Source organism: Bufo gargarizans, chromosome 3 (genome assembly GCF_014858855.1).
Source record: "Bufo gargarizans isolate SCDJY-AF-19 chromosome 3, ASM1485885v1, whole genome shotgun sequence".
Lineage (NCBI taxonomy): Eukaryota > Metazoa > Chordata > Amphibia > Anura > Bufonidae > Bufo > Bufo gargarizans.
In genome coordinates this window covers 614,718,030-614,745,901 of record NC_058082.1, presented here as the reverse complement: position 1 = coordinate 614,745,901, position 27,872 = coordinate 614,718,030, and positions in this window count along the sequence as shown.

Sequence of the window (27,872 nt, the reverse complement as noted above, 5' to 3'; positions counted from 1 at the left end):
TGTGGAAATTGATTCTAAAAATTAGCCACTTTGTGACTTCTTGAGCAACAAATTCTGGTTTGTATTGCTTGATTAATCCCCCGTGATATTTATAGTTATATGAGGGTCTTTTATCTTATTTTATTCTCTCTTTATCTCACTACTACCAAGAACTTGAGGCTTCATGCATATAGGTGTTTTATAGCTCCATACAGTCCTGTATTGAGAGGTAATACAGCATCCACAGACTTTAAGGGGACCCTGTTGTATGGCCATATACCTCTGATTTAATTCAGAGACATAGAGAGAACTGTTCTTTTGGATTCCTTATAACGTTGCCTTTTGAGCATCATATGGCACCAGAACATAAAGTACTTATAGCATTAGAAAATGGTACTATATATGCTTCCATATAGTCTAGTAGTCATTTGCAACTAACACACAACTTGATCCAATATACAATATCCTATATCTATATAAATAAAGAAGGACGTATGTATGTATGTATGTATGTATGTGTGTATGTGTGTATGTATGTATGTTCAGTGGGGGTCAGACCTCTCTAGCATGTACCGTTCCTGAGATATTCCCAAAAAATTCAAATAAGGCACATCACATGATCTACATTAGCCAAGAGAAGCCTGCAGGTTTTTCTCTTTATATCCCAACAGCCATACACACGGTCACATGCCCCTTATCAGCCAGTAGAAGCTCACAGGTCCTTAGTCTCCACATACACACAGTTTAACACCAGGTTTCCATAGCAACCCAGCCATTTTTCTTCACTGCTGCTGGTCAGCTTTAAAGGGGCAGGGCACTGTGGATGACACTGTTAAGGGAGCGGAGTGCTGTGGAGGTGACAGTTCTGGGGCAGGATTTAAAAACCCCACCCCCAGATCCCTCTAAGCCACAACCCTAATCCGGTTAGGCCACACTCCCTCCCACTTCGCAGCCGACAGGGATTGAAAAAATGAAGGTTAAAATCTACTTCTGTCAGCTGCAGGGGTGGGAGGGACGGTGACTTTCTCCCTGCAACTCACGCTCAGACAACACAGTGCTGCTGTCTGAGAGTGAGCTGCTCAAAAGGACTTCCCTGCATGAGATAGTCCCAAAAAAAAGATTAGCCAATAGAAGCCTGGTCACATGACCCTTATCAGCCAATAGAAGCTCGCAGGCCATTAGTCTCCACATACACACAGTTTTACTCCAGGTTTCCATAACAACCCAGCCATTTTTCTTCACTGCTGTAGTTCAGCATTAAAGGGGCATGCACTGTGGATGACACTGTTAAGGGAGCGGAGTGCTGTGGAGGTCACAGTTCAGGGGACGGTAGGGTGGCCATTTAGGCCACCCTCAAAAGACGGACTTAAAAACCCCGCCCCCAGGTCCCACTAAACCATGCCCCCTCCCACTCCGCAGGAATGAAAAAATGAAGGTAAAAATCAACTTCTGTCAGCTGCAGGGGATCGAGGGAGGGTGACTTTCTCCCTGCAGCTCATGCTTAGACAGCACAATGCTGCTGTCTAAGAGTGAGCTGTTCAATATAACATCCCTGGGTCTGTCGAGTCCCTGAGCCAGACAGAGAACAGGGAGTCTGAAAGCCGGACTGTCCACCTAAAACCAGACCTCTGGCCACCCAAGGGGAAGGATGCTGTGGAGGTCACAGTTAAGGGGACGGTCCGCTATGGAGGTCAGTGTTAATGGGCAGATTGCTGTAAATACCACTGTTAAGGGTCATGGTGTTGTGTAAATCACTGTTAAGGAGATGGGGTACTGTAGAGGTCACTAATAAAGGGGCAGCCGCTGTGAAGGTCACTGTTAAAGGGGAAGGCTGTTATGGAGGTCACTGTTAAGGGGGCAGAATTTTCTCGATGTCAATGTTAAAGGGGCAAGCTGCTGTGGAGCTCACTGATAAGGGGGCAGGCACTGTGGAGGTCTCTGTTAAAGGCACAAGGAACTGTAAAGGTCACAGTTAAGGGGACGGGCCGCTATATAGGTCAGAGTTAAGGGGCGGGGTGCTGTACAGGTCACTGTTATAGGGGATACTGTCAATATCTTTTAATGACACACACAAACATTAAATTAAATAGATGAAATATACCTGTGCAAAGCCGGGTCCTTCTGCTAGTACTAATTATAAAAAGAACACTTAGAGTACGGCCACATAGTCGGGTTTCCTGATGCAGTGTTGGAAACGGAAATCAGGAAAGATATGACTTCTCTTTTTTTTATTTTTTATTCACTCACTTTCAAAACTGCATCAGGAAACATGGCCATGTGGTAATAGTACTATTTACCTTACCAATTCCCTCACCTCATGGTGGTGCTTCTTGGATCTTCTATCAGTCTCTATTCTACCTCCAGCGATGATGTGTCATCACAACATTTCAGTTCTGCAGTCAATCACCAGTGAGGCCACCACTGCAGGATTGGCTAAAGTTATCACATGTCATGTCAACTCATTATTGCTGGGAATCAGTGAGGTGAGTATCTGAATGGCCAGAATGTATAGTGATATGCTGTTTTCCATGAAGCAAGTTGAACTAACTTCCCCCCGCAATATCAGCTGACTGCAGGGGTTCCAGGACCAGTAGTTATCTTCATGAGCAAATCTGCTAGATTTAAAATAGATAATAAGCAAATCAAATTTGACATGAATTTTCCAAATATTTTGGTCAAATTCAAATCCAAAGTTTTGGGCAAATTTCTCAAAATCACTCCAGACATTTTTCAGATCTGATGACATAAAAGATGAAGAAGGAGGATCATGTGACCCAAGAGGGTGTGTGTATCCAAAAACTGAAAAAATAAAAATAAAAATAAAGAAAATGTGAAAATTGACAGTGCAGTGCGTTTTTAACACCAGCAGCCATATATGTCAATGCAACGTCAAAGTTTCATACACAGCTTTTCAGGGCAATTGGAGCACTGTCGATTTAGGTGAAATTTATTTGGACCCAAATTGAATCTGAATTACTATCTAAAAGTAAAAAAAAAAGGCTACACCAATAAGGACATATATATATAGGATTCACCACTGCACAGAATATTTCCATTAGTGGCTGACCAATGTACTATAATATCAATATGGAAGGTTTTATGGTACAAAAGTCAAGGTCGACTCGAAAGTGATCCTGTAGACAGTCGTGAGACGTGAAGGTGCAGAGCAGCAAAGCCAGACGATTGAGAGGACACAGAGATAGTATGAGGAAAGAGTTATAGATTGTCATAAAATAATAATAAAAGACTTGTAAAACCAACAATGAAATATTGTCAGGTCAAATGACGGTCACACCTCCAGCTTTAATTCAGCTTCGTAGGACGACATATGTCTATAATGACGCTATTGTTGCATGACGATAGTCTTTTGAATTGTGTGCCATTTTCCGATTTCTATTCGCAGAGTCGGGGAAAAAAGGTGACATGTACGTCTCTACCTGATATTTGTACTATATATTAGTGAGGACTGACATTATACCATAGCGCATGGTGCAAACATAACACCTGCCATAGCACATATGGTTTCTAGTTTAAATATTCATCACAACATTGGAATATAGAAGCAGGAATACACAAAACAGCATAATCAACACTAAGTCTGGTAGGTGAGATGAGAGGTAATGTTGAACTCAACATTTTCTAAGGAAGGTTTGGACTGAGGTGTAGCAGTGTTATGTAACACATTTGTGATAGAGGTGTGATTGTCATTACTAGACATAAACCATTTCTTAATTCTAGTAATGTGGATTAAAAAGCGTTCCAAGAAGATCATGAGCACAGAGGCAGCACCGCGTGCTGAAATTAACCACAAGACATTGGCAGATTAAGTGAACACATTGATTATCTCATGACAAAGGCATTTGTCAAAGGATGCGATATTATAGGCAGTAAGCAAAGAGTCATTTCCTGAAGTTGATGTGCTGGAAGAAGTAAAACTGAGCACTAGGGATGAGCAAAGCGAGCTTCGGATCCTAGATCCGATGTCGCTTCACTCAAAACTTAGGTATAATGCTGCTTGTGAGACTTTGGTGAATAACTTTGATATTTGATTTTTAAACTGCAAAACTATTTTAAAACTTGGATCCGAAGTCGGCTTCAGTTCCGATTGGTACCTGGGAATCAAAGTCAGCTTCAGATCCAAGTTTTAAAGTGGTTTTCCAGTTTAAAAATTAAATACCGAAGTTATTCACCAAAGTCTCTCGAGGCTTCGGGAATAACTCGCTCTGCCTCATCGGAGGCCATACATTTTAATGCTGTATGGAGATGGAACTCTGTACAGCATTAATCCGAAGTTTTGAGCAAAGCGACTTCAGATCTAGGAACTGAAGCTAGCCTTGCTCATCCCTACTGGGCACATGTAAGGATCTAAGCAATTTTGACAAGGGCCAAATTTTGATGACTAGAAGACTGGGTCAGCACTAGAGATCAGGGACAGACTGGCCATAGACCCCACAGGAAAATCTCCCGGTGGGCCCATGCCTAAGGGTCCACCCAAGAACTCCTCATGGTCACCAGCCAGGTTCATAACGATCTGATGCGCTAATTAATTTAGGAGTATCAAGCACTTTTGCACCTGGCCATTGGCTGCAGGTGCCCTCCTGAATTTAACTGTATCCTAAGGACGATAATACAGTTTCATACTGTGACCCAGGCAACAATATTCTCTGCTGAAATGTGGTATTTGGTTTTGCAGATGTAATATTTTCTACTGCACTGTTGTATTTGGTGTTGCAGATACAGTATTTTGTGCTGCACTGGATCAGAAACTTTTGTGATTCATCATACAATAATCACCCAAAATGGTGACAAACATTTTACAGATCAGAAGTCAGAGAAGAAGGGATCTGCCACCAAAAAGGGAACATTTATGTGCTATTAAATCGTCTGTTTGTTACCACCAGCTAACATCCCTTTACCCATAACCATATATGTTCCTGTCTCTTTGGCATTACTAATACTGTTATGGCATTAAAGAGATTGAAAAGGATTGGATACAGTCCTATGAGACCTCATGACTTTTCAGGGTGGGCACAAGCCATCAGTTCTATGAAATGTCCAGAGTCAACTACATGGAAAGGGATAAACTATAGTACGAGCAACTTGGCCAGGTGCACGTTCAGCTTCTTCACCGTTGGATGAGTGCACGCATATTGTTGTCTTTTTGCAATCTCCTTAGTGATCAATTGCTGTCGAATGAAGTGATGAGGAGTAAGAGTAGGAGGAGCATCAGGAGCAATAGATGTCATTGAAGTTGATAGGAAGGAATGACCACTTCTTTCTGCTGATGTTGGCGAACCCTGAGTGCTGGAGAGGGAGTGCAGTCCTGTGGCAGATGCATCTTGCTGTAACACTAAATGAGTGGCACGGTTTTCCCACGCCACTTTACGATAATGCTTCATGTGTTGATGAAGGACTGTCGTGCCAACTTTTGCACCCTGGCTACACCTTCTGCCCACACATCCTGCATCCTACATCCCCCAGAGGCTTGGTAAAACAAAAGCCGGGCGAGTACGGCATTTTACCTCCACCACTGCTTGATGCCTGCCTGCTGCTACTTTTGTGACCCTGTGCACTGCTAGTGTATTCCTCACAGGTAGTCTTCTGAGTAGCAGACGGTGTACCCCTCCCACATTTGTCTTCCATTGCTTCCACCCTTCTGTCTCACAGGCATGTTTCCACCCTGAAGTCTCACGGCACGCTGCCAACCTCTCCTCCTGATGATGACGATGCCCTCTCTGCATCGGGTTCCCATGTGTGATCGGCTACATCATCATCTACATCTGTTTGGTAGTCACTTGTGTCACCCTCACCTTTCTCTTGCACACATCCCTGACCTCATGTGCTGCCATCCAACTGTCATCATCGGTAGTTGCATGCCTAGAGAAGTCCGCAGCAGACCTCTACTCCAAGTCTGTGCTAACCTGTAACTGCTGCCTCACAAAGCTCATCCTCACTTAAAAGTGGAGCAGAGCCAATGGCTTTCATTGCTTAGCTAACAGAAGGAGCAGCAAAAGCAAGAGGCAGGTTTGGGACAGGTGATGGTACAGAGGCAGTTCCTGGGCAGCTCCAGAGGCATAACTGGACAGTACAGCTGGACTGTGGCAGGTCTGACCAGTTGCAGGGGCTGCTACCAAACCCCCTTCTTGTGCTGCTTCTTGTGCCAGCTACAGTCTGTTGGCCATAGTGTACAGTAACTGTATCAGTAATGTAATGGATTAACTAAGAATGTGGCAGCAGTTGAACAAGATGGACACGGCAATATATTGGACCAACCTTTAATACTGAGGCAAAATAAGTATATGTAAAAACTAACAGGTTAACTATGAATGTGGCAGCAGTTAAACAAGATGCATAAGGCAATATATTAGTCCACTTATTAATACTGAGGCACATTAAGTTTATGTATAAACTAACAGGTTAACTATGAATGTCACAGCAGTTGAACAAGATGCCCATGGTGATTACACGATTGCATTCAACTTGCAGTGTCCCTCCTGTCTCCCTATGCTCTCCCTACAGTCTCCAAAAAGTCTTCCTATGATCTCCCTATATTCTTGCACTGTCCATGCATCTCCCTATACTCTCCCTCTCCAATATTCTTCTATAAATAGCTTTCTAAAACACTGTCCATCATGCATAAGCGTTTGTCACATCTCTCCCTAAGCTGAGATCACAGTGAAATGACTAAGACAGCACAAGGATGACTCTTTTATAGGGCTGTGACATCACAGGAGATCTGTGGATTGGCTGCAAAGCATTATGGGTCATATCGCTTTTCCAGTCTTTTTACTTTCACTTTGTAACACGTGCAACAGCCATTTTAGAAAAAAATAAAAAATTTGTGACATGAAGCGCGAGGAAATTCGGATTTGTGGCGAATATAATTTTTTTCAACTTTGATTCAAATTCCACTTAAAATTCTTCAATTCGCTCAGCACTAATCAATATATTGTGATCAGTTGGGGTCTAACCACTGAACCCCCGTCAGGAGACTGCAGCGCACTAGATAGCAGCTGTGCTTGGTATCACAGCTCAGTCCGATTCACTTGAATGGGACTGAGCTGCATCTAGGTCATGTGACCATTAAGTATGACCTCACCATTATAGGGGGTAGAGGCTGATCAGTTGGGGTGCTGAGAGGCAGTCCCTCACCGATCCGATTCTGATACGCTATCCTGAGGATAAGCTTCCATCTTTATTAGTGGATTATTATTTTTCTTCTGTCACACTCTATAATACTGTTGGCATACAATAAAAAGTGCTTTTAATGCTGGACATTTCTGTGTTATTGTCATATTACTGAGCATTAGGGCTATGCTGGTATTAGTCAGTATTGTGGCCAATGATAACATGTTGCATATTACTGGCGAGAAAAATGTCCTGATTTTAAAATGAGAAGTGAAAGGTGGTTTGACATGTTTGCCCCAGGCAAATAACATAAACTACTCTAAATGCCATTGCTTCTCTATAGACCATCTTGGCCTAATCATTCGATGAATATGGGTTTATTTAAGATGTCATATAGGGGCAGTAGCTATAACTACACTGAAAAAGATAAAACACACAGAATAATTATACAGATGCATCAATGCTTTTCATTTTTATCCGTATACTTCTGATTTAAATGATTTTTTTTTTTGTATTTCTATTTTTATTTAAGCTGACGGTAGGCAGGCTGTGCAAGTGGTGGCTACAAAATATGCACATATATTATGAAGTATGTTATTGAGAGCCAATTCTGTATTTTTCCTTTTTTTTTTCAGAATCCTTGTGCACGTAGAAAAAAATAAATAAAATAAAAAATCTGTCTTTATAGCGTTGTTATGACAGCAAGGAAGAATATAATTATAAACAATATCTTGCTTAGCCTGCAGTTCTATGTTTTTATGATAGGAAATTAAAATCAGATTCAGTTGGCTATGTCATAAACTCAGAATCACATTACTTAAACCAATATTTCTATTTGACTTTGTTGAGTCTATCCAGAAAAATACTGTTATGGAATAATAAATGAGAATAATACACGCACAAATATATATATATATATATATATATATATATAGATACTGTATATATATATATATATATATACAGTATATACGGTATATAACAAAAACAAATAAAAGCAGCACAGCAGAAAATAAGTAAAGGGTGTGCCTGCGGCTATGGAGACAATCCTGTATCCAAAAGTTGCATAAAGAAGAAAATTCCACGGCACTCCTGGGGTTGTGATTCACCAGCGCTGGTGAATAAAGAACACTACTTTTAATCACAACCCTGGGAGTGCCGTAGAATCCGTAGAATTTTCTTTATATATATATATATATATATATCGCAAAAAGTTAGGGATATTTGGCTTTCGGTTGAAATGTATGAAACACATAAAAAGTTCACGCTACAGTGATATTATATCATGAAAGTAGGGCATTTAGGTAGACATGTGTAATGGTGATTTCCTCATCTCAAACAACTTATTTAAAACAACAGTGGTGGGTTTACCCCCACAAAAAATATCAGTGTCTCAAAAACGCGTCATGTAGCCTTGAGCATCAATTATTACAGCTTGACAACAACGTCTCATGCTGTTCACAAGTCTACTTATTGTCTGCTGAGGCATGGCATCCCACTCTTCTTGAAGGGCAGCCCTCAGGTCATTGAGGTTCTGTGGTACAGAGTTTCGAGCCTCTACATGGCGACTCAGCTGATCCCATAGGTTTTCAAAGGGATTCAGGTCTGAAGAAAGTGCAGGCCACTCCGTTTGTTGTACCCCAGTCTCCAGAAGCCGTTCATTAATGATTAGACCTTGATGAGTTGGCACATTGTCATCCATGAAGATGAAATTGGCCTGTGTTGTTCATGCAAAGGCACAACCACTGGATTAATGATGTCAACTAGTTTGGGCTTTTCACTGTACCATTCACAAAGTGTACGGCAGTTCTGTATTGACTAGACACCCCAACCCACACTGTAACACCACCACCACCAAAGGCTCGCCCGGTGACAACAATAGCTGATGCATAACTCTCCCCTTGAAGTTTCCAACATTGTTGGCAGCCATAATTTCTGCTCAGTGTGAATGGATTTTCATCAATGAGTAGCACTGAGGCCCATTGGTCCCTCGTCCAGCGTATAAAATCCTCTCTGGCCCATGAAAGATGATGACATATGTGGTCAGGTACCCTTGCAGGTCATCTAGCATGCAGACCACGCTGTTGAAATCAATTTTAAAGGATCTGGCATGACACTTGGGTGCCTCTCATCTCACTTAAATGTGCCTGGAGTGTTGTGGCATTCATCATCTGGTTCGGAAGAGCATTGTTTACAATAAAGCAGACATCAGTGTGGGATGTGCCCAAAGGACGTCCCTTCTATGCCTTTCTGTGACTCTTACAGTCTCTCTGTATGTCTGTTACACCCTGCTGATGACACTCTGTGACATTCTAAGCTTAATGGCTACTTCCATCTGAGAACATCCTGCTTGAAGCCTCGCAATGGTGAGGTACTGTTGATCAATTGTTAGGTGTCGTCTTGGTCTCATGATGTCAAAATGTGAACAGCATGATGAGGAGGACTTTTTAAATACCAATTCTAAATGAACCAGGACATTTATTGGGCAATTCATGGATCAAATACCTGTTGTGAATTTTGCCATTAAGCTCCTTTTTAGAGAACAGGAAGTTCTACAAAAAGGACTGAAACACTGAACAGTTGGACATATGCATTTAAAAGTTTAGAAGTGCATTTTAGGTATTAGTGCAATATATATATATATATATATATATATACTGTAATGTACATGATCTGAAAGGGAATTTACTACTAAAGGACTATTTAGTAGGTAGTGGAATATGCATACCCACTAAATGGCTAACCTACCTATTGAGGGGCCAAAATAAAGTAGCAACTAAATCGCAATGGGACCTCTGCCCCTCAGTGACTCTCATGATAAGGTAATTATAGTTGAGTGATGAGGTATGATAAGGTTTAAGTGAATTATGCAATGGGTTCCGTTCTCACGGAATCCATCCCGTAATTCAATGAGGGTTCCATTCTGCTAGCCATACACTTGTATTATGACGACATTCAAAATAGAATGCCTTTAAAGTCATTCCATTTGGCATACCGGCATTGATTTCCATTATGGATTCCGTGAAAACCCCAAACCCGCCAAAAGGCAGGTTCGCTTAATTGCAAAGGTAACATTGGATTTGAGTACAAATGGGTGAGATGTATTATTAGGGGACTTTTTAAAGTGAGTTTTATCTTGAGCGTGTGATGCTATAATTTGTGCCAAACCCATTGTAAATTGTTTGATAAATTCTGTGCATCTTTAAAAGGGACTTAAACCTTTGCTGAAGCCATGAACATGCAGTAGAGCTTAACAGAGCTCGCTACACCTTCATGTTTCAATGATTCTGCTCCGCTTAATGCCTAGCAAGTATATGGGATCCAAACTGCACACACTGGAAACGCTGAGCATCACTGATGAAACCCAAAGGTGCAGAGTAGATATGAGGAAATTATTCTATACATTTCTTCAAAAATTCAGATTTTATGAAATCAGAATCTCATTACGATTAGGATTCGAAGAATTTTGCAGAGAGAAGGAGAAAGAGAGAGATAGAAAACACCAAAATGCCATTAACAGCTTTTCAGGGAGAACTTTTGATTCGGGTAGAATAAAATCAGGTGCTGTATTTGGACGAACTTTTTAGAAATTTAATTATTACTGGAGAAGTGCTACTGCACATTTGTGGTTTCTGCAATGGTTCAGGTCCTAAATAACACTTTGGTTCAGAAATATTCGTATTTTTGCAACCCCCTGCTGGAGCGAATTTCCAGCAACTTTTCACCTTTTTCTAAAGTTGCTATGATAAATTTAGCCTACAAATACTAATCATCCCCACTTTCCAACTCACTTTTCAAAAGTAGCAAGGACAGCGCAAAGTCATGGAATATTTTTGTGAAAGAATGGCAACTTTTTTGCCATTTTGTTAATGCAAATTAAATGACAGACTTAGGCCTCTTTCTCACGACCGTATGGCTTTTTCAGTGTTTTGCGGTCCGTTTTAAACTGATCCGTTGTTCCGTTTTTTGTTTCCGTCGTGTTTCCGTTTCCGTTCCGTTTTTCCGTTCCGTTTTTCCGTATGGCATATACAGTATACAGTAATTTCATAGAAGAAATTGGGCTGGGCATAACATTTTCAATAGATGGCTCCGCAAAAAACGGAACGGATACGGAAGACATACGGATGCATTTCCATATGTTTTCAGTTTTTTTGCGGATCCATTGACTTGAATGGAGCCACGGAACGTGATTTGCGGGCAATAATAGGACATGTTCTATCTTTAAACGGAACAGAAAAACGGAAATACGGAAACGGAATGCACACGGAGTACATTCCGTTTTTTTTGCGGAACCATTGAAATGAATGGTTCCGTATACGGACCGTATACGGACCGCAAAAAACGGCCCGCAAAACGGAAAAAAAAACGGTCGTGTGAAAGAGGCCTTATAGACTTATATTAGTAAAAAGTATAAAAACTAGTGTCCTTTGGCATATACATATTTGCATATAGCCATGCAGTTGCATACTGTATGACAGGGGCATGCAAATGTACTAACCCAAGAGGGTACATTTAACATGAGGGGGATATTTAAAGTCAGTTTTTCTTAACACTGCATTGGAGTAATAATTTTAACACACCTTAAAAAATGTTTTTAAAAAAATAGGACATTTGTCTATAGATGTTACTCCAGTAAGATTGTAGAGAAAACACAGTTGTTAAAGGGAATGTGTCATCAGACATGGCCGATTGTTTAAATCATATTTTTGTGTTAAAGGGGCTATCCTAGATAGTTCATCAGTATCTGATCGGTGGGGGTTCCACACACGAGACCCCCACCGATCAGCTGTTCGAGATGGTAGCGGCACTCACAGTAGCACCGTGTCCTTCTCTTAGCTTTTTTAAGCCAGTGAATACAAGTGCAGCCCATTGAAGGGAATGGAGCTGAGCATGATACCAAGCAATGTATACCAAACTATATTACATTATTATTTTTTTTATATATAATCCTGCAATTTTCACTCTAGCCATTAAATAATTTGTCACATTTTCACGTTCTGTACAAGTAACTTTTCACTAGCTATTATTATCACAACAAGCCGAATTACAATGGCAAGTAACACCTCTATACAGGGAGTGCAGAATTATTAGGCAAGTTGTATTTTTGAGGATTAATTTTATTATTGAACAACAACCATGTTCTCAATGAACCCAAAAAACTCATTAATATCAAAGCTGAATATTTATGGAAGTAGTTTTTAGTTTGTTTTTAGTTTTAGCTATTTTAGGGGGATATCTGTGTGTGCAGGTGACTATTACTGTACATAATTATTAGGCAACTTAACAAAAAACAAATATATACCCATTTCAATTATTTATTTTTACCAGTGAAACCAATATAACATCTCAACATTCACAAATATACATTTCTGACATTCAAAAACAAAACAAAAACAAATCAGTGACCAATATAGCCACCTTTCTTTGCAAGGACACTCAAAAGCCTGCCATCCATGGATTCTGTCAGTGTTTTGATCTGTTCACCATCAACATTGCGTGCAGCAGCAACCACAGCCTCCCAGACACTGTTCAGAGAGGTGTACTGTTTTCCCTCCTTGTAAATCTCACATTTGATGATGGACCACAGGTTCTCAATGGGGTTCAGATCAGGTGAACAAGGAGGCCATGTCATTAGATTTTCTTCTTTTATACCCTTTCTTGCCAGCCACGTTGTGGAGTACTTGGACGCATGTGATGGAGCATTGTCCTGCATGAAAATCATGTTTTTCTTACCTTGCAGACTTCTTCCTGTACCACTGCTTGAAGAAGGTGTCTTCCAGAAACTGGCAGTAGGACTGGGAGTTGAGCTTGACTCCATCCTCAACCCAAAAAGGCCCCACAAGCTCATCTTTGATGATACCAGCCCAAACCAGTACTCCACCTCCACCTTGCTGGCGTCTGAGTCGGACTGGAGCTCTCTGCCCTTTACCAATCCAGCCATCTGGCCCATCAAGACTCACTCTCATTTCATCAGTCCATAAAACCTTAGAAAAATCAGTCTTGAGATATTTCTTGGCCCAGTCTTGACGTTTCAGCTTGTGTGTCTTGTTCAGTGGTGGTCTTCTTTCAGCCTTTCTTACCTTGGCCATGTCTCTGAGTATTGCACACCTTGTGCTTTTGGGCACTCCAGTGATGTTGCAGCTCTGAAATATGGCCAAACTGGTGGCAAGTGGCATCTTGGCAGCTGCACGCTTGACTTTTCTCAGTTCATGGGCAGTTATTTTGCGCCTTGGTTTTTCCACACGCTTCTTGCGACCCTGTTGACTATTTTGAATGAAACGCTTAATTGTTCGATGATCACGCTTCAGAAGGTTTGCAATTTTAAGAGTGCTGCATCCCTCTGCAGGATATCTCACTATTTTTGACTTTTCTGAGCCTGTCAAGTCCTTCTTTTGACCCATTTTGCCAAAGGAAAGGAAGTTGCCTAATAATTATGCACACCTGATATAGGGTGTTAATGTCAATAGACCACACCCCTTCTCATTACAGAGATGCACATCACCTAATATGCTTAATTGGTAGTAGGCTTTCGAGCCTATACAGCTTGGATTAAGACAACATGCATAAAGAGGATGATGTGGTCAAAATACTCATTTGCCTAATAATTCTGCACGTAGTGTATAGATAACACATGATCCACCATTCACTTTAGATGATATCATAGCTTATTTAATCCATTCTGGCCTCTGCACAGGTCACAAAGCATGCCTAGAAACCTAAACTCTCCCATATAAATCAGTGGGGTCCACTCCTGTCCATTGTGTCCATGGCCCATGTAGATGTTCTCAAAAGACAGTAAGTCTTAACACACACTGCCTGTCCAAAAATAAACTCGCCACCAAAAAAAAAAGGTCACACACTCTAATATTTAGTTGGACCACCTTTAGCTTTGATCACGGCACACATTGCTGTGTCATTGTTTCGATAAGCTTCCGCAATGTCACAAGATTTATTTCCATCCAGTGTTGCATTAATTTTTCACCAAGATCTTGCATTGATGATGGTAGAGTCTGAACACTGTGCAAAGCCTTCTCCAGCAGATCATAAAGATTCTCAATTAGGTTAAGGTCTGGACTCTGTGGTGGCCAATCCATGTGTGAAAATGATGCCTCATACTCCCTGAACCACTCTTTCACAAATTTGAGCCCGATGAATCCTGGCATTGTCATCTTGGAATATGCTCGTGCCATCAGGGAAGAAAAAAATCCATTGATGGATTAACCCGGTCATTCAGTAAGTTCAGGTAGTCAGCTGACCTCATTCTTGGAGCACATACTGTTGCTGAACCTAGACCTGACCAACTGCAGCAACCCCAGACCATAGCACTGCCCCACAGGCTTGTACAGTAGGCACTAGGCATGATGGGTGCATCACTTCATCTGCCTCTCTTTTACCCTGATGCACCCATCACTCTGGAACTGGGTAAATCTGGACTCATCAGACCACATGACCTTCTTCCATTCCTCCAGAGTCCAATCTTATGCAAATTGAAGCCTTTTTTTCTGGTTTCCCAATCCATTGAGTTCCCTTCGCATTGTTCAAGTGCAAATGATCTTACTTTAACTATTACTGGTACGGCATGTTGTTCTGGTACTTAAGGACACATGACGTACCGGTACGTCATGTGTATTTCCGATCACCGCCGCCCAGCGGGGGGGGGTTAATTCAGACCTGCGGTTTGCGGCTTTTACCTGGTGCGGCGGTGGCAGCGGCGGTGGTGCCATCGGGTCCCCATGGGGCTGTAGGGGGGACCCGATGGCATGGAAGGTAGCACGATGCCTTCCTGAGGCATCTCCGCTGCCTTCCTGTGATGTGCCTGTGAGATCCAGCCCTATTTATCTCACAGGCCGAAAGCTGTATGAGTAATACTCACTGTATTACTCATACAGCCAATGCATTTCAATAAAGAAGTATTGGAATGCATTGTAAAGGATTATACCCCCACAATAAAGTGAAAAAAAAAGTTTCCCCCCCCAAAAATTAAAAGTTTCAAGTAAAAATAAGCAAAAACGTCATTTTCCCTAAATAAAGTTAAAAAAATTGGTAAAATATAGGGGAAAAAAAAAAAAAGTATACATATTAGGTATCGCCGCTTCCGTATCGACCAACTATTTAAACATATCACATGATCTAACCCCTCAGATGAACACCGTAAAAAATAAAAAATAAAAACTGTGCTACATTACAAAAAGTACAACAGCAAGCAATCAAAAAGGCGTTTGCCCACCAAAATAGTACCAATCTAACCGTCACCTCATCCCGAAAAAAAATTAGCCCCTACCTGAGACAATCGCCCAAAAAATTAAAAAAATTATGGCTCAGAATATGGAGACACTAAAACATCATTTTTTTTTGTTTAAAATAGCTGTTATTGTGTAAAACTTACATGAATAAAAAAAATGTATACATATTAGGTATCGCCGCGTCCATATCGACCGGCTCTATAAAAATATCACATGATCTAACCCCTCAGATGAACACCGCAAAAAATAAAAAATAAAAACTGTGCTAAATAAACAATTCTTTGTCACCTTACATCACAAAAAGTGTACTAGCAAGCGATCAAAAAGTCACACGCACCCCAAAATAGTGCCAATAAAACCGTCATCTCATCCCGCAAAAATCATACCCTACCCAAGGTAATCGCCCAAAAACTGAAAAAAACTATGGCTCTCAGACTATGGAAACACTAAAACATGATTTATTTTGCTTCAAAAATGAAATCATTGTGTAAAACTTACATAAATAAAAAAAGTATACATATTAAGTATTGCTGCGTCCGTATCGACCGGCTCTATAAAAATATCACATGACCTAACCCCTCAGATAAACACTAACCCCTCAGATAAACACCGTAAAAAATTCTAAATAAAAACTGTGCTAAATAAACAATTTTTTGTCACCTTACATCACAAAAAGTGTAATAGCAAGTGATCAAAAAGTCACACGCACCCCAAAATAGTGCCAATAAAACCGTCATCTCATCCCGCAAAAATCATACCCTACCCAAGGTAATCGCCCAAAAACTTAAAAAACTATGGCTCTCAGACTATGGAAACACTAAAACATGATTTTTTTTGCTTCAAAAATGAAATCATTGTGAGAAACGTACATAAATTTTGAAAAAATACACATATTAGGTATCGCCGCGTCCGTATCGACCGGCTCTATAAAAATATCACACGACCTAACCCCTCAGATGAACACCGTGAAAAAATTTAAATAAAAACTGTGCTAAATAAACCATTTTTTGTCACCTTACATCACAAAAAGTGTAAAAGAAAGCGATCAAAAGGTCACACGCACCCCAAAATAGTGCCAATAAAACTATCATCTTATCCCGCAAAAATCATACTCTATCCAAGGTAATTGCCCAAAAACTGAAAAAATTACGGCTCTCAGATTATGGAAACACTAAAACATGATTTTTTTTTGTTTAAAAAAAGAAATCATTGTGTAAAACTTACATAAATTAAAAAAAAGTATACATATTAGGTATCGCCGCATCCGTGACAACCTGGTCTATAAAAATACCACATGATCTAACCTGTCAGATGAATGTTGTAAATAACAAAAAATAAAAACGGTGCCAAAACAGCTATTTCTTGTTACCTTGCCTCACAAAAAGTGTAATATAGAGCAACCAAAAATCATATGTACCCTAAACTAGTACGAACAATACTGCCATCCTATCACGTAGTTTCTAAAATGGGGTCACTTTTTTGGAGTTTCTACTCTAGGGGTGCAAAAAAAAACAGTCCAGCAAAATCTGCCTTCCCAAAAACTGTATGGCATTCCTTTCCTTCTGAGCCCTACCGTGTGCCCGTACAGTAGTTTACGATCACATATGAGGTGTTTCTGTAAACTAAAGAATCTGGGCAATAAATATTGAGTTTTGTTTGGCTGTTAACCCTTGCTTTGTAAAAGTAAAACAAATATTAAAATAGAAAATCTGCCAAAAAAGTGAAATTTTGAAATTGTATCTCTATTTTCCATTAATTTTTGTGGAACACCTAAAGGGTTAACAAAGTTTGTAAAATCAGTTTTGAATACCTTGAGGGTGTAGTTTCTGGAATTGAGTCTATTATGTAAGCCTCGCAAAGTGACTTTAGACCTGAACTGGTCCCTAAAAATTGGGTTTTTGAAAATTTCTGAAAAATTTCAAGATTTGCTTCTAAACTTCTAAGCCTATACAACAAATAAAATATCATTTCCAAAATGATCCAAACATGAAGTAGACATATGAAGAATGTAAAGTAATAACTATTTTTGGAGGTATTATTATGTATTATAGAAGTAGAGAAATTGAAACTTGGAAATTTGCTATTTAAAAAAAAATGGTAAATTTGGTACTTTTTTATAAATAAAAAATAAATTTATTGACTTCATTTTACCAGTGTCATGAAGTACAATATGTGACGAAAAAGCAATCTCAGAATGGCCTGGATAAGTCAAAACGTTATCACAACTTAAAGTGACACTGGTCAGATTTGCAAAAAATGGCCTGGTCCTTAAAGTGATATAAGGCTGTGTCCCAAAGGGGTTAAACTTAGCCCTGAGTTCTACTGTTGTTTTTCTTCGATTTGATTTCACCAAATGTTTAAAGTGATCGCCAATCACGATCATTCAGGATATTTTTTTTCCCAACACATTTCTTCCTCGAATACGATAGGTCCCCACTATTTTTCCAGTTTTTAATAATGCATTGGACAGTTCTTAATCTATTTTTAGTTGTTTCTGCAATCTCCTTAGAAGTTATCTCTGCTTGATGTATGCCAATGATTTGACCCTTTTCAATTAGACTAAGGCTGGTTTCACATGGGCGTTGCGGGAAAAGGTGAGGGTGCGTTGCAGGAACATGCGTGATTTTTCCGCACAAGTGCAAAACATTGTAATGCGTTTTGCACGCGCGTGAGAAAAATCGGCATGTTTGGTACCCAAACTTCTTCACAGAAGTTCGAGCTTGGGATTGGTGTTCTGTAGATTGTATTATTTCCCCTTATAACATGGTTATAAGGGAAAATAATAGCATTCTGAATACAAAATGCATAGTACAATAGCGCTGGAGGGGTTAAAAAAAATAAAAATAATTTAACTCATCTTAATCCACTTGATCGCGTAGCCGGCATCTCTTCTGTCTCTTTCTTTGCTGATTGCAGTCAAAGGACCTGTGGTGACGTCACTCCAGTCATCACATGGTCTGTCACATGATCTTTTACCATGGTGATGGATCATGTGATGGATCATGTGATGACCGGAGTGACGTCACCACAGGTCCTTTGACTGCAATCAGCAAAGAAAGAGACAGAAAAGATGCCGGCTGCGTGAGCAAGTGGATTAAGGTGAGTTAAACTATTTATTTTTTTTTAACCCCTCCAGCACTATTGTATTATGCATTCTGTATTCAGAATGCTATTATTTTCCCTTATAACCATGTTATAAGGGAAAATAATAAAATGATCGGATCTCACTTGCTTGCGGATGCTTGCGATTTTCACGCAGCCCCATTCATTTCTATGGGGCCTGTGTTGCGTGGAAAACGCACCATATAGAACATGCTGCGATTTTCACGCAACGCACAAGTGATGTGTGAAAATCACCGCTGGTGTGCACAGCCCCATAGAAATGAATGGGTCAGGATTCAGTGCGGGTGCAATGCGTTCAACTCACGCATTGCACCCATGTGGAATACACGCCCGTGTGAAAGGGGCCTAACATCTTTTCCACGACCACAAGATGTGTCTTTTGACATGGTTGTTTAAGAAATGAGAAGCAACTCATTGCACCAGTTGGGGTTAAATAACTTATTGCCAGCTGAAAGATAATCTCCCATGTAGTAATTATCCAATAGGAGGCTCATAACTATTTGCTTAGTTAAATCCAGGTGGCAACTTTTTTTTTGGACAGGCAGAGTATTTTAGTTCTAGTGGCCAGTGTAAAAACTGCAGGATTTTATTTACTTAAGATAAGTTAGCAAATATTTTTTTAAAACAATGTTTAATATATAAACAAGATTTAAACAATAGGGGGGGGGTCATTTATGAAATCAGATATGTCAGGTTTCTGGCATAAAAAAGTTGCAAGTCATGGCAACTGCAACATTTCCATGGCAACATTGTGTGACAATTTTGATGATGTTCGCAATGTTGGTCTATGTTTAAGAGCTAAAAGTGAGATTAGACCTGGATAATGGCTCATTTACTGTGTGTGGCAAAAGCGGCACCAGGCAACCCCAGGTCTACTTTACACCTCAAGGTATAAACCACATTACACTCATGCCAAATATTATTAAAGTGCACCAGTTTATACATTTGGTTCAGGCACACAAAGCAAAAACAACCTTAAATGATAAATGACCCCCTAGTTGTTTTTTTTTGTTTTTGTTTTTTTAACCACTAATCCCCTTTAATTTTATCCAGATCAGGAGATCTTGGCTTTCCAAGCCTTCAAGAAGTGGGAGAGGGCTGCTAGTACAGCCAGCTGCCTAACACCCAGAAACAAATTTGTGAGGAAGAACATAAAACATGGCTGATTTTTCTTTATGTTTACTGTATATATGTTATAGCTGGAGACAGAATATATATTTTGTATGTATTTTCTCCTCTAGTGTTCCTTAAATTATAAACTCTTGAACAAATCTATAAATGCCTAATTTCTCAGCATTATAGGGAAACATTATACTTTATTCCACTACACATGTAGAAGTATAGGTGTCACCTTCCTGGAGCAGCGCCCATTGTAAGACACCACAATCATGCAACCTATTGCAGTGCAACGATGGTAAGAAATGGTCTCCCTAGAACATGAGTATGCAGTAAACTCTCCCTGTGCTATAATTGTTTCTGCCTTTGATTTCTGAAATCTATGAAGTTCTGTGTATCTGTAGAACATTATAAAAGATTAAATCACCTTCTTGGAGAAGTCTCTCCCATAGCACATTTTCTTTTATGATACAAATGATTTGTTCTCTGATACCAGGCTGTCAATTCACTAAAGGCCAAGGTCTTACCACATTTCATTTTCAGTGTCATACTGTCCTATGGCTTCATTACTTTTTGTGTGCATGAGAGGTTCTTTATGAAAGCAGACTTTTCCTTGTAGTATCTGATTTCTCAAAAGAGAATCACTATTAGTATCACACATGAAGCCTAAAGGTATAAATAGGCACTAGTAACCCAATGATAGAACTGTCCAGAATGTAATGTTAGGCATCTTACGTTATTCATAGAGCACGTGATAGACCTTTATTTGCTGCAAATTATACAGTATGTTGTGGGGGAGGCCATACTCCATGTTGACAAGGCATTCAACACATACTGTACATCTGTACATTGCTGTACAGATGGGATACTAAAGGGGTTGTTTATTGTCTGTTATGTTTTTCTAATCTCATCTCACCTATAGTGGCGAGTCTTACAAGAATATAATAACCATATATTATTTTGTTATTGTTACCTAGCAAGAGTTGCACATCTAATGTAATTCAGTAGTGGGCATGTGCCATACATCGGTCCCATTTCAACCCACATTGCTTAAGGGTTGCACACGCACACTCAGGAAAGCTCAGATGCGCTGCCCATGGGCAACTAGGAATACATGCCCAATGTAAGGCACGTGACCTTGGAAGTGCCTGCTACAGAATTAAAGTACACCGGAAGCGCAAAGCTCACTAGGTAAGGATAAAAAAATTAATGAAATGAAGGTCATCCTTTTCTTGTAAGGCTACTTTCACACCTGTGTTCGGTGCGGATCCGTCTTGTATCTGCACAGACGGATCCGCACCGAAAATGCAAACGCTTATATCCATTCAGAAAGGATACTTTTGCATTTTTTTTTCAAAAGAAAAGTCAAAACGCACCACTGTGTGTGAAAATGGATCCATCCCCATTAACTTACATTGTATGTCAGGACCGATCCGTTTGGCTCCGCATCATCAGGCGGATACCAAAACGGAGGCGGACACAGCGTTTTGGTGTCCGCCTCCAGAGTAGATTGGAGGCGGAACGGAGCCAAACTGATGCTTTCTGAATGGGTCCTTATCCATTCAGAATGCATTGGGGCTGAACTGATCCGTTTTGGGCCGCTTGTGAGAGCCCTGAAACGGATTTCACAAGCGGACCCAGAAACTCCAGTGTGAAAGTAGCCTAAGACTTGCCACTGTGGGTGAAATGAGATGAAAATAAAATAACCAGTGTAAGGGATCGTCTCTCTTTCAGGGGGTCACACTCACAGACATCTTCACAGACACCAGGATTTAATGGCCAAAACTTGGTTTTATTGCGGCACGTCCTTGTAAACATAAACAGTTGTACAAAATAAACTTCTGCCCGTCTGGGCTCTACCTAAACACATAGGTTTCCCTGACTCACCTCTAAGTACCGCTTAGTGTCTCAGGCTCTAAGCCTTAGCAGGTTCCGCTCATCAAGTGTCAGTCCACACATGGAAGAAATCAGGCTTTGCATAGCCTTCTGGCCCCTCAGTCTTCCTGACTGAGACCACAAACCAAGCCTCTTCTCTAGGTTCACAGACACTTCTCCCTCCTCAGACTGACCTACTCTGAGGTGCTTTATGCCATCCTGATTACAGCAGGCCTCATCTGCGATCACCTCAGGTAGAAAGGAAAACCCGTACTGGAAGTGTGTGGACTGGCAACTCCCTCTACCAAGCCTAGCCACCAGTCCATGTAAAATCCAGCCCAGAAAATGTATACAAAAATGTCTCAGCAAACTATGCTTTGCTGAGACTACTGCCACTCTCTGGATTTTATCTGTCTCACCCATCTGAGGTACCTTAAGTGGGACAACACACCTTCCAGCACTGTTCACATTACCACACCAGATAAGCCCTTTAAATACCTTTGCCTTAAAAGACAAAAGTATTACAGCAGTGATACTTTCATTGGCTAACTAGAAACATTTGGTTTGAAAGCTTTCAGAGCACAGTGACTCCTCCATCAGGCTATATACACATGAATGACTGTGAAAAAGGCACAACTCTTAAAAATGTTCCACAGATAATGTACAGCATGCACTAGGTTTTATGGCAGACCAATAATCCTAAATCATTGTTACTGATAGACAGACAGTAGGGGTTAAGACTTAGCCATTAAAGAGATCTGGAGTCACTCTAATAAAGGGGGTGAGGAGTGTGTCTATGTAGTGGGTCATAAATCCAGGTGTTAGATTGAGTCCTCTTTTCAATTACTGAAACCTGTACCCACATCTTATCAACCGACACCATCCACATCTCGAAAACAATGACTACAACATCATGGAGCCTCCTGAATTACACACCAAAATGGATCAACTGCAAGGAACCCCCTTGTAGTCACCTACAACCCCAAAATGTGTGGAGAATTACTGAAAACCTATAACCTATATTTCCACAAAGGTAATAGACCAAAACATGTTTCCCAAGATGTACTACTCCTTTCCTACAAACAACCACCAAACTTAAGAAATCTTGTGGTCAGAAATGCCCTATCACCACCATCAGAGATGGGCACATTCCCTTATTGCAAAATCTATACCCACGTCTTAACAACAGACACCATCCACATAACCATTCCTCCCCCTCCCCATTAGATTGACTCCAAATCTATTTAATTCCTCATAAACCCTATTGTCTGTCCAAAACAATGACTACAACATCAAGGAGCATCCTGAATTACACACCAAAAGGGATCAAGTTTTTTTTTACAGGATCCTGTTTTTTTTAATAATCTTTTTTTATGTTTTTTTTTACAGGATTATTATTATTTTTTTACAGAATCCTAAATATTTTTTACAGAATAATAGAAAATGATATGAACGGTGATTATTGACTCTTCCTAAATGTAGGGGAGCATATGCAGTTGCTTCTCCGGTAGCAGAAGCAGAACCTTTGTGTTTACACTGCAACTTTGAGCAGCGTTGCAGGTGCAAGATTGTCTGGGTGGCGGCCAATATGTCCAGCCCTGTCAATCAAGTGGCAGGGGGAGTGTCCTTAGCTTCAGGGACAAAAGAAACGCTAATCCTATCTGTTGCCAGCAGTTTCCCAAAAATACAGAGCAGGACTACAATACTTATCATGCATACTAAATGGTCTCCCTAATAAGAATGGACACCCCAACAGCACCCCGAAGGCCACTCAGCTAACCAAGGCAATCTTATCTTGAGAAACTCAGTACTCTTTATGTTTTGGAAGCAGAACTGTCTTTCACGTCTCACTCAGAGAACTGTAATACTGGGGCATTCAGTACTCTTGTCATTTTGTAACTGTCTAATGATTTAAGTTATTGGTTCCAAAATTTGACTTGGCAGCACTCTGCTTATTTATTCAGAATTAAACCATGAAATGCTTCCAAAAATAAGAACTAAGACAACAAGCTCTCACAGGTGCACTAGTATAAATGAGATTGGATATTTGCTATCATTAGAGATTAGATCAATTATAATGGAATGATTGACTCTAAAGTTTGAAAAAAAGAATTGTCATGTCCTTCATCAACAGTGGAAAATACATAGAATTTCACTTTATCTCCATGCTGAAGGATTTGTATAATCTACTCACAATAATCAAAAGGGTTTATCTACCTTCAAATAATGTATGTCAAAGTATCCCAAGTCTATGATGATATACTGTTCTATACCTTAAAATCACAGCATGGTGATAGTTAGGGATGAGCGAAGCAAGCTTCGTATCCTAGATCGGTTTGCTCCAAATGTAATTTTAATGCTGTGCTGAGAATCGTTTCCGTACAAAATCAAAATGTATGGGCTTCGGCGAGGCAAATTCGTTATCACTGAAGTCTTGCGAGATATAATAATAACTTCGGGATTTGATCTTTGAACTTGAAAACCATTTTAAAATTTAGCTCCGAAATTGGTTTCAGTACAGAGGTACCAGTCAGTATCGAAATTCGACCAGACTTTGGATACCTGTTTTAAAACTGTTTTAAAGTTTTACCCCTTAGTGACCAGTCTGTTTTGGGCCTTACTGACCAAGCGTTTTTCTTCCTTTTTTCAGCGTCTCGTTCCAAGAGCTATAACTTTTTTATTTTTCTGTCTATATAGCTTGTTTTTTGCGGGACAAGTTGTAGTTTTTAATGGCACCATTTTGGGGTACACATAACCTTCTGATTAATGTTTATTAACTCTTTCTGGGAGGGAGATATGAAAAACAGCAATATTGCCACTGCATTTTTACGTTATACATTTTATAGTGTTCATTTTTCGGTTTAAATAACATAATATCTTTATTCTCTGGGTCACTACGATTACAGTGATACCAAATACATTAGTTTTTTCCGTTTTACTACATTTTTGCAATAAAACCCCTTTTTTAAAAAAAAACATAACTTTTTTATTTTTCTTTCTATGGAGTTGTGTGAGAGTTTGATTTTTGCAGAATGACTTGTATTTTTTATTTATATAATCTTGGAGTAAATAATGCTTTTTGATCGTTTTTTTTGGTGGCAGCTAAGAAAAAATTAGCAATACCAAACATATGGGGAAGATTTTTTTGCAATTCTTTTCACTGAAAAGCGGATTTTCAATGGATAAAAAGCGTAATTTTTTTAATGGGATTTTTTTCATTGAATTAATGTGTTTTATTTTTACCACTTAATAGTCAGCAGACAACATGCTGATTGATTTTGAAATGCAATGCATTATCCCTATAGTTCATTGCATTTTACTATCAGTGCTATACTAACATTGACCAGCAGGCTTCGCCAGAGAGGTGCAGCCTGCTGGAAATTACTCAAGGCTGGTCTGGGGCCTACACGAGACCCCATCCAACCTTCACACACATTGGCACCCTGTGATCGCATTTGCGGGGTGCCTATGGGAGGCAAAAAGAGTCTGCAGCATTGCCCACGGCATGTAAGATGTTAAACAGCCCGGATCGGCACTTCTACAAGTCCGGGCTGTTAGAGCAGGTGACCAAAGCAGCGCTTAGACAGCCTAAGGCCCCTTAGTGACTGCGGTAAAAAGGTGTATGGGTGGTCACTAAGGGATTAATAATCAAATGCCTAAGTTATTCACAGAAGTCTCACGAAACTGGGTTGATAACATACATTTTAATGCTGTACAGAAATAGATCTAGGATCCAAAGCTCATTTCACTCATCCCTAATGATATTACAAATATATATAGAGATATCTAGTGTTCCCCCCCTCTAATTACTAATACCAGAGGTTAAGAACCCAGACTTTATACCACCTATAAAGTATATACTAATATTCATGATACTTCACTGCAAATGAGAATAGGCATGTAACATGAAGGAAGGCAGCAATTCATAGTACTAATAATCAAAGAAACGCAGACAGTAGAAAAAGACCACATCTAGTCTGCCCTTATATAATTTTCTTTAGATAGATATGTGCTTCTCCCAGGCATGTTTAAATTCCCTTAGTGTACATTTCCCTACCACCTCTGATGGTAGATTTTAAAAGCCTAAACTACCCTTTTGGTATAAAAAAAAATCCTGACATTGGTTCTGATTCTCCCCCCAACTAATTTGACTGTGTCCCCTTGTCCTTGTGTTTAATTTTGTATTGAAAACACTTCTCTCCTGAACTTTTTTTATATCTTTAACTTCCTTAAAGGTTTCTATCATTAGAGATGGCCTTGCGGTCGTTTTGCAGTGTACTTTGTGCGTCCGTGATTCGCCGAACATGCGAACATATGGCGATGTCCGCCAGCGCCATATTCTTTTGCATTGCGCCGAACTTTGACCCATCATACATCCATTAGGTGGGACAGGACAGCCAATTGAGACGTTTCAGCACATGGACACACCCCCACCCTATCAAAGAACCTGATCTGATTTTACATTCTGTGCTTTGCCAGTGTAGGGAAAGGTTGCTTTGTGGAGCCAGGACAGGCTGTTAGGGACACCAATCGGTAGCTAATAGGGCCACAAAGTCCTTTTAAGGACTGGTATAGGTGTGCTATTGATGGGTGTGATATACTGACGGGTGTGATATACTTATAATATACTTTCTAACATAGAAAGTATACTACAGTGCATTTGTAGTACGGTTCTGCTGCGATACCACAGCTATATAGAGGGACAAACGCTATTGGAACAACTAATTGCAACAGAAGTGATATACCTGTTGCCCCCAAAAAACCTGATTGAGGGGTGTGATACACCTTCTTCCACAAAATACTGATTGAGGGTTACGATATACCTGTTGCCCCAAATAAACAGGGTGGTGTGATATAACTGTTGTGACAAAAAAATGGTTGTGGGGTGTGATATACCTGCTTCCTAAAAATACTGATTGAGGGTTGCGATATACCTGCTTCCACAAAATACTGATAAAGGAGTTTGATATACCTGTTTCCATCAAATATTGATTGAGGCCTGCGGCATACCTGCTTCCAAATAATACTGATTAAGGGGTTTGATATACCTGCTTCCACTAAATACTGATTGAGGGCTGCGATATATATCTGCCTCCACAAAATACTGATTAAGGTGTTTGATATACCTGCTTCCACTAAATACTAATTTGGTGCCGCAATATATCTGCTTCCACAAAATACTGATTAAGGGGTTTGATATACTTGTTTCCATTAAATATTGATTGAGTCCTGTGATATACCTGTTTCCACCAAATATTGATTGAGGCCTACGATATACCTGGTTCCACAAAATATTGATTAAGGGGTTTGATATACCTGCTTCCACAAAATACTGATTTAGGGCTGCAATATAGCTGTTTCCACAAAATATTGATTAAGGGGTTTGATATAATTGATTCCACAAAATACTGATTGAGGGCTGCGATATACCTACTTCCACAAAATACTGATTAAGTGGTTCTATATACCTGTTTCCACCAAATATTGATTGAGGTCTACGATATACCTGCTTCCACAAAATACTGATTAAGGGTTTTGATATACTTGCTTCCACAAAATACTGATTGAGGGTTGTGATATAACTGCTTTTACAAAATATTGATTAAGGGGTTTGATATGCCTGTTTTCACCAAATATTAAATGAGTCCTGCAATATACCTGCTTCCACAAAATACTGATTAAGGGGTTTGATATACCTGTTTCCACCAAATATTGATTGGGGCCTACGATATACCTGCTTCAACAAAAGTCTGATTAAGGGGTTTAATATACCTACTTGCCCAAAATACTGATTGAGGGCTGCAATATACTTGCTTCCTCGAATAGTGCTCTTTTCTAGGGACTTAGGCACAGGGTGATTTTGAAAATGACAGGCAGAGGAAGAGGCAGGCTGTTCTGCAGGGGTGTTAGGGTTCAGGCAGGCTCGTACGATTACTTCAAAGGGTGCACCAGAGTTGGTTGAGTGGCTCACTCACCCACCTGCTTCTGCACCCTCCTCATCCTCTGTATCTGCACCCTCCTCACTCTCTGCTGTGTACACCCCCAAATACACCACCACCACCATCATAGCTCCTCCACTCGAGTCAGAGGAATTATTTTCCCATGTATTCCCATACCATACCAATGCACAGTCATTCTTGGCATCAGATGAGGAAGAGTAGGTAGCAATGGCCGCCACCCAGCGGTCTGAAAACAGTACCCAGATCAGCCCAAGGAGGGAGGTTCCCACTGTTTCTGCATACTCTGAGATCTCAAATGTTAGTGGTGGTGAAGGTGACGATAATGACGTGTCAATGGACATCACGTCGGTGCCCACAAGAAAGGAAGAGGAGGGGAGTACAGAGGGAGAGTCTGAGCAGCAGAGAGGTAGGAGGTGGAGCAGAAGCAGGCAGAGCTTGCAGGGCACAG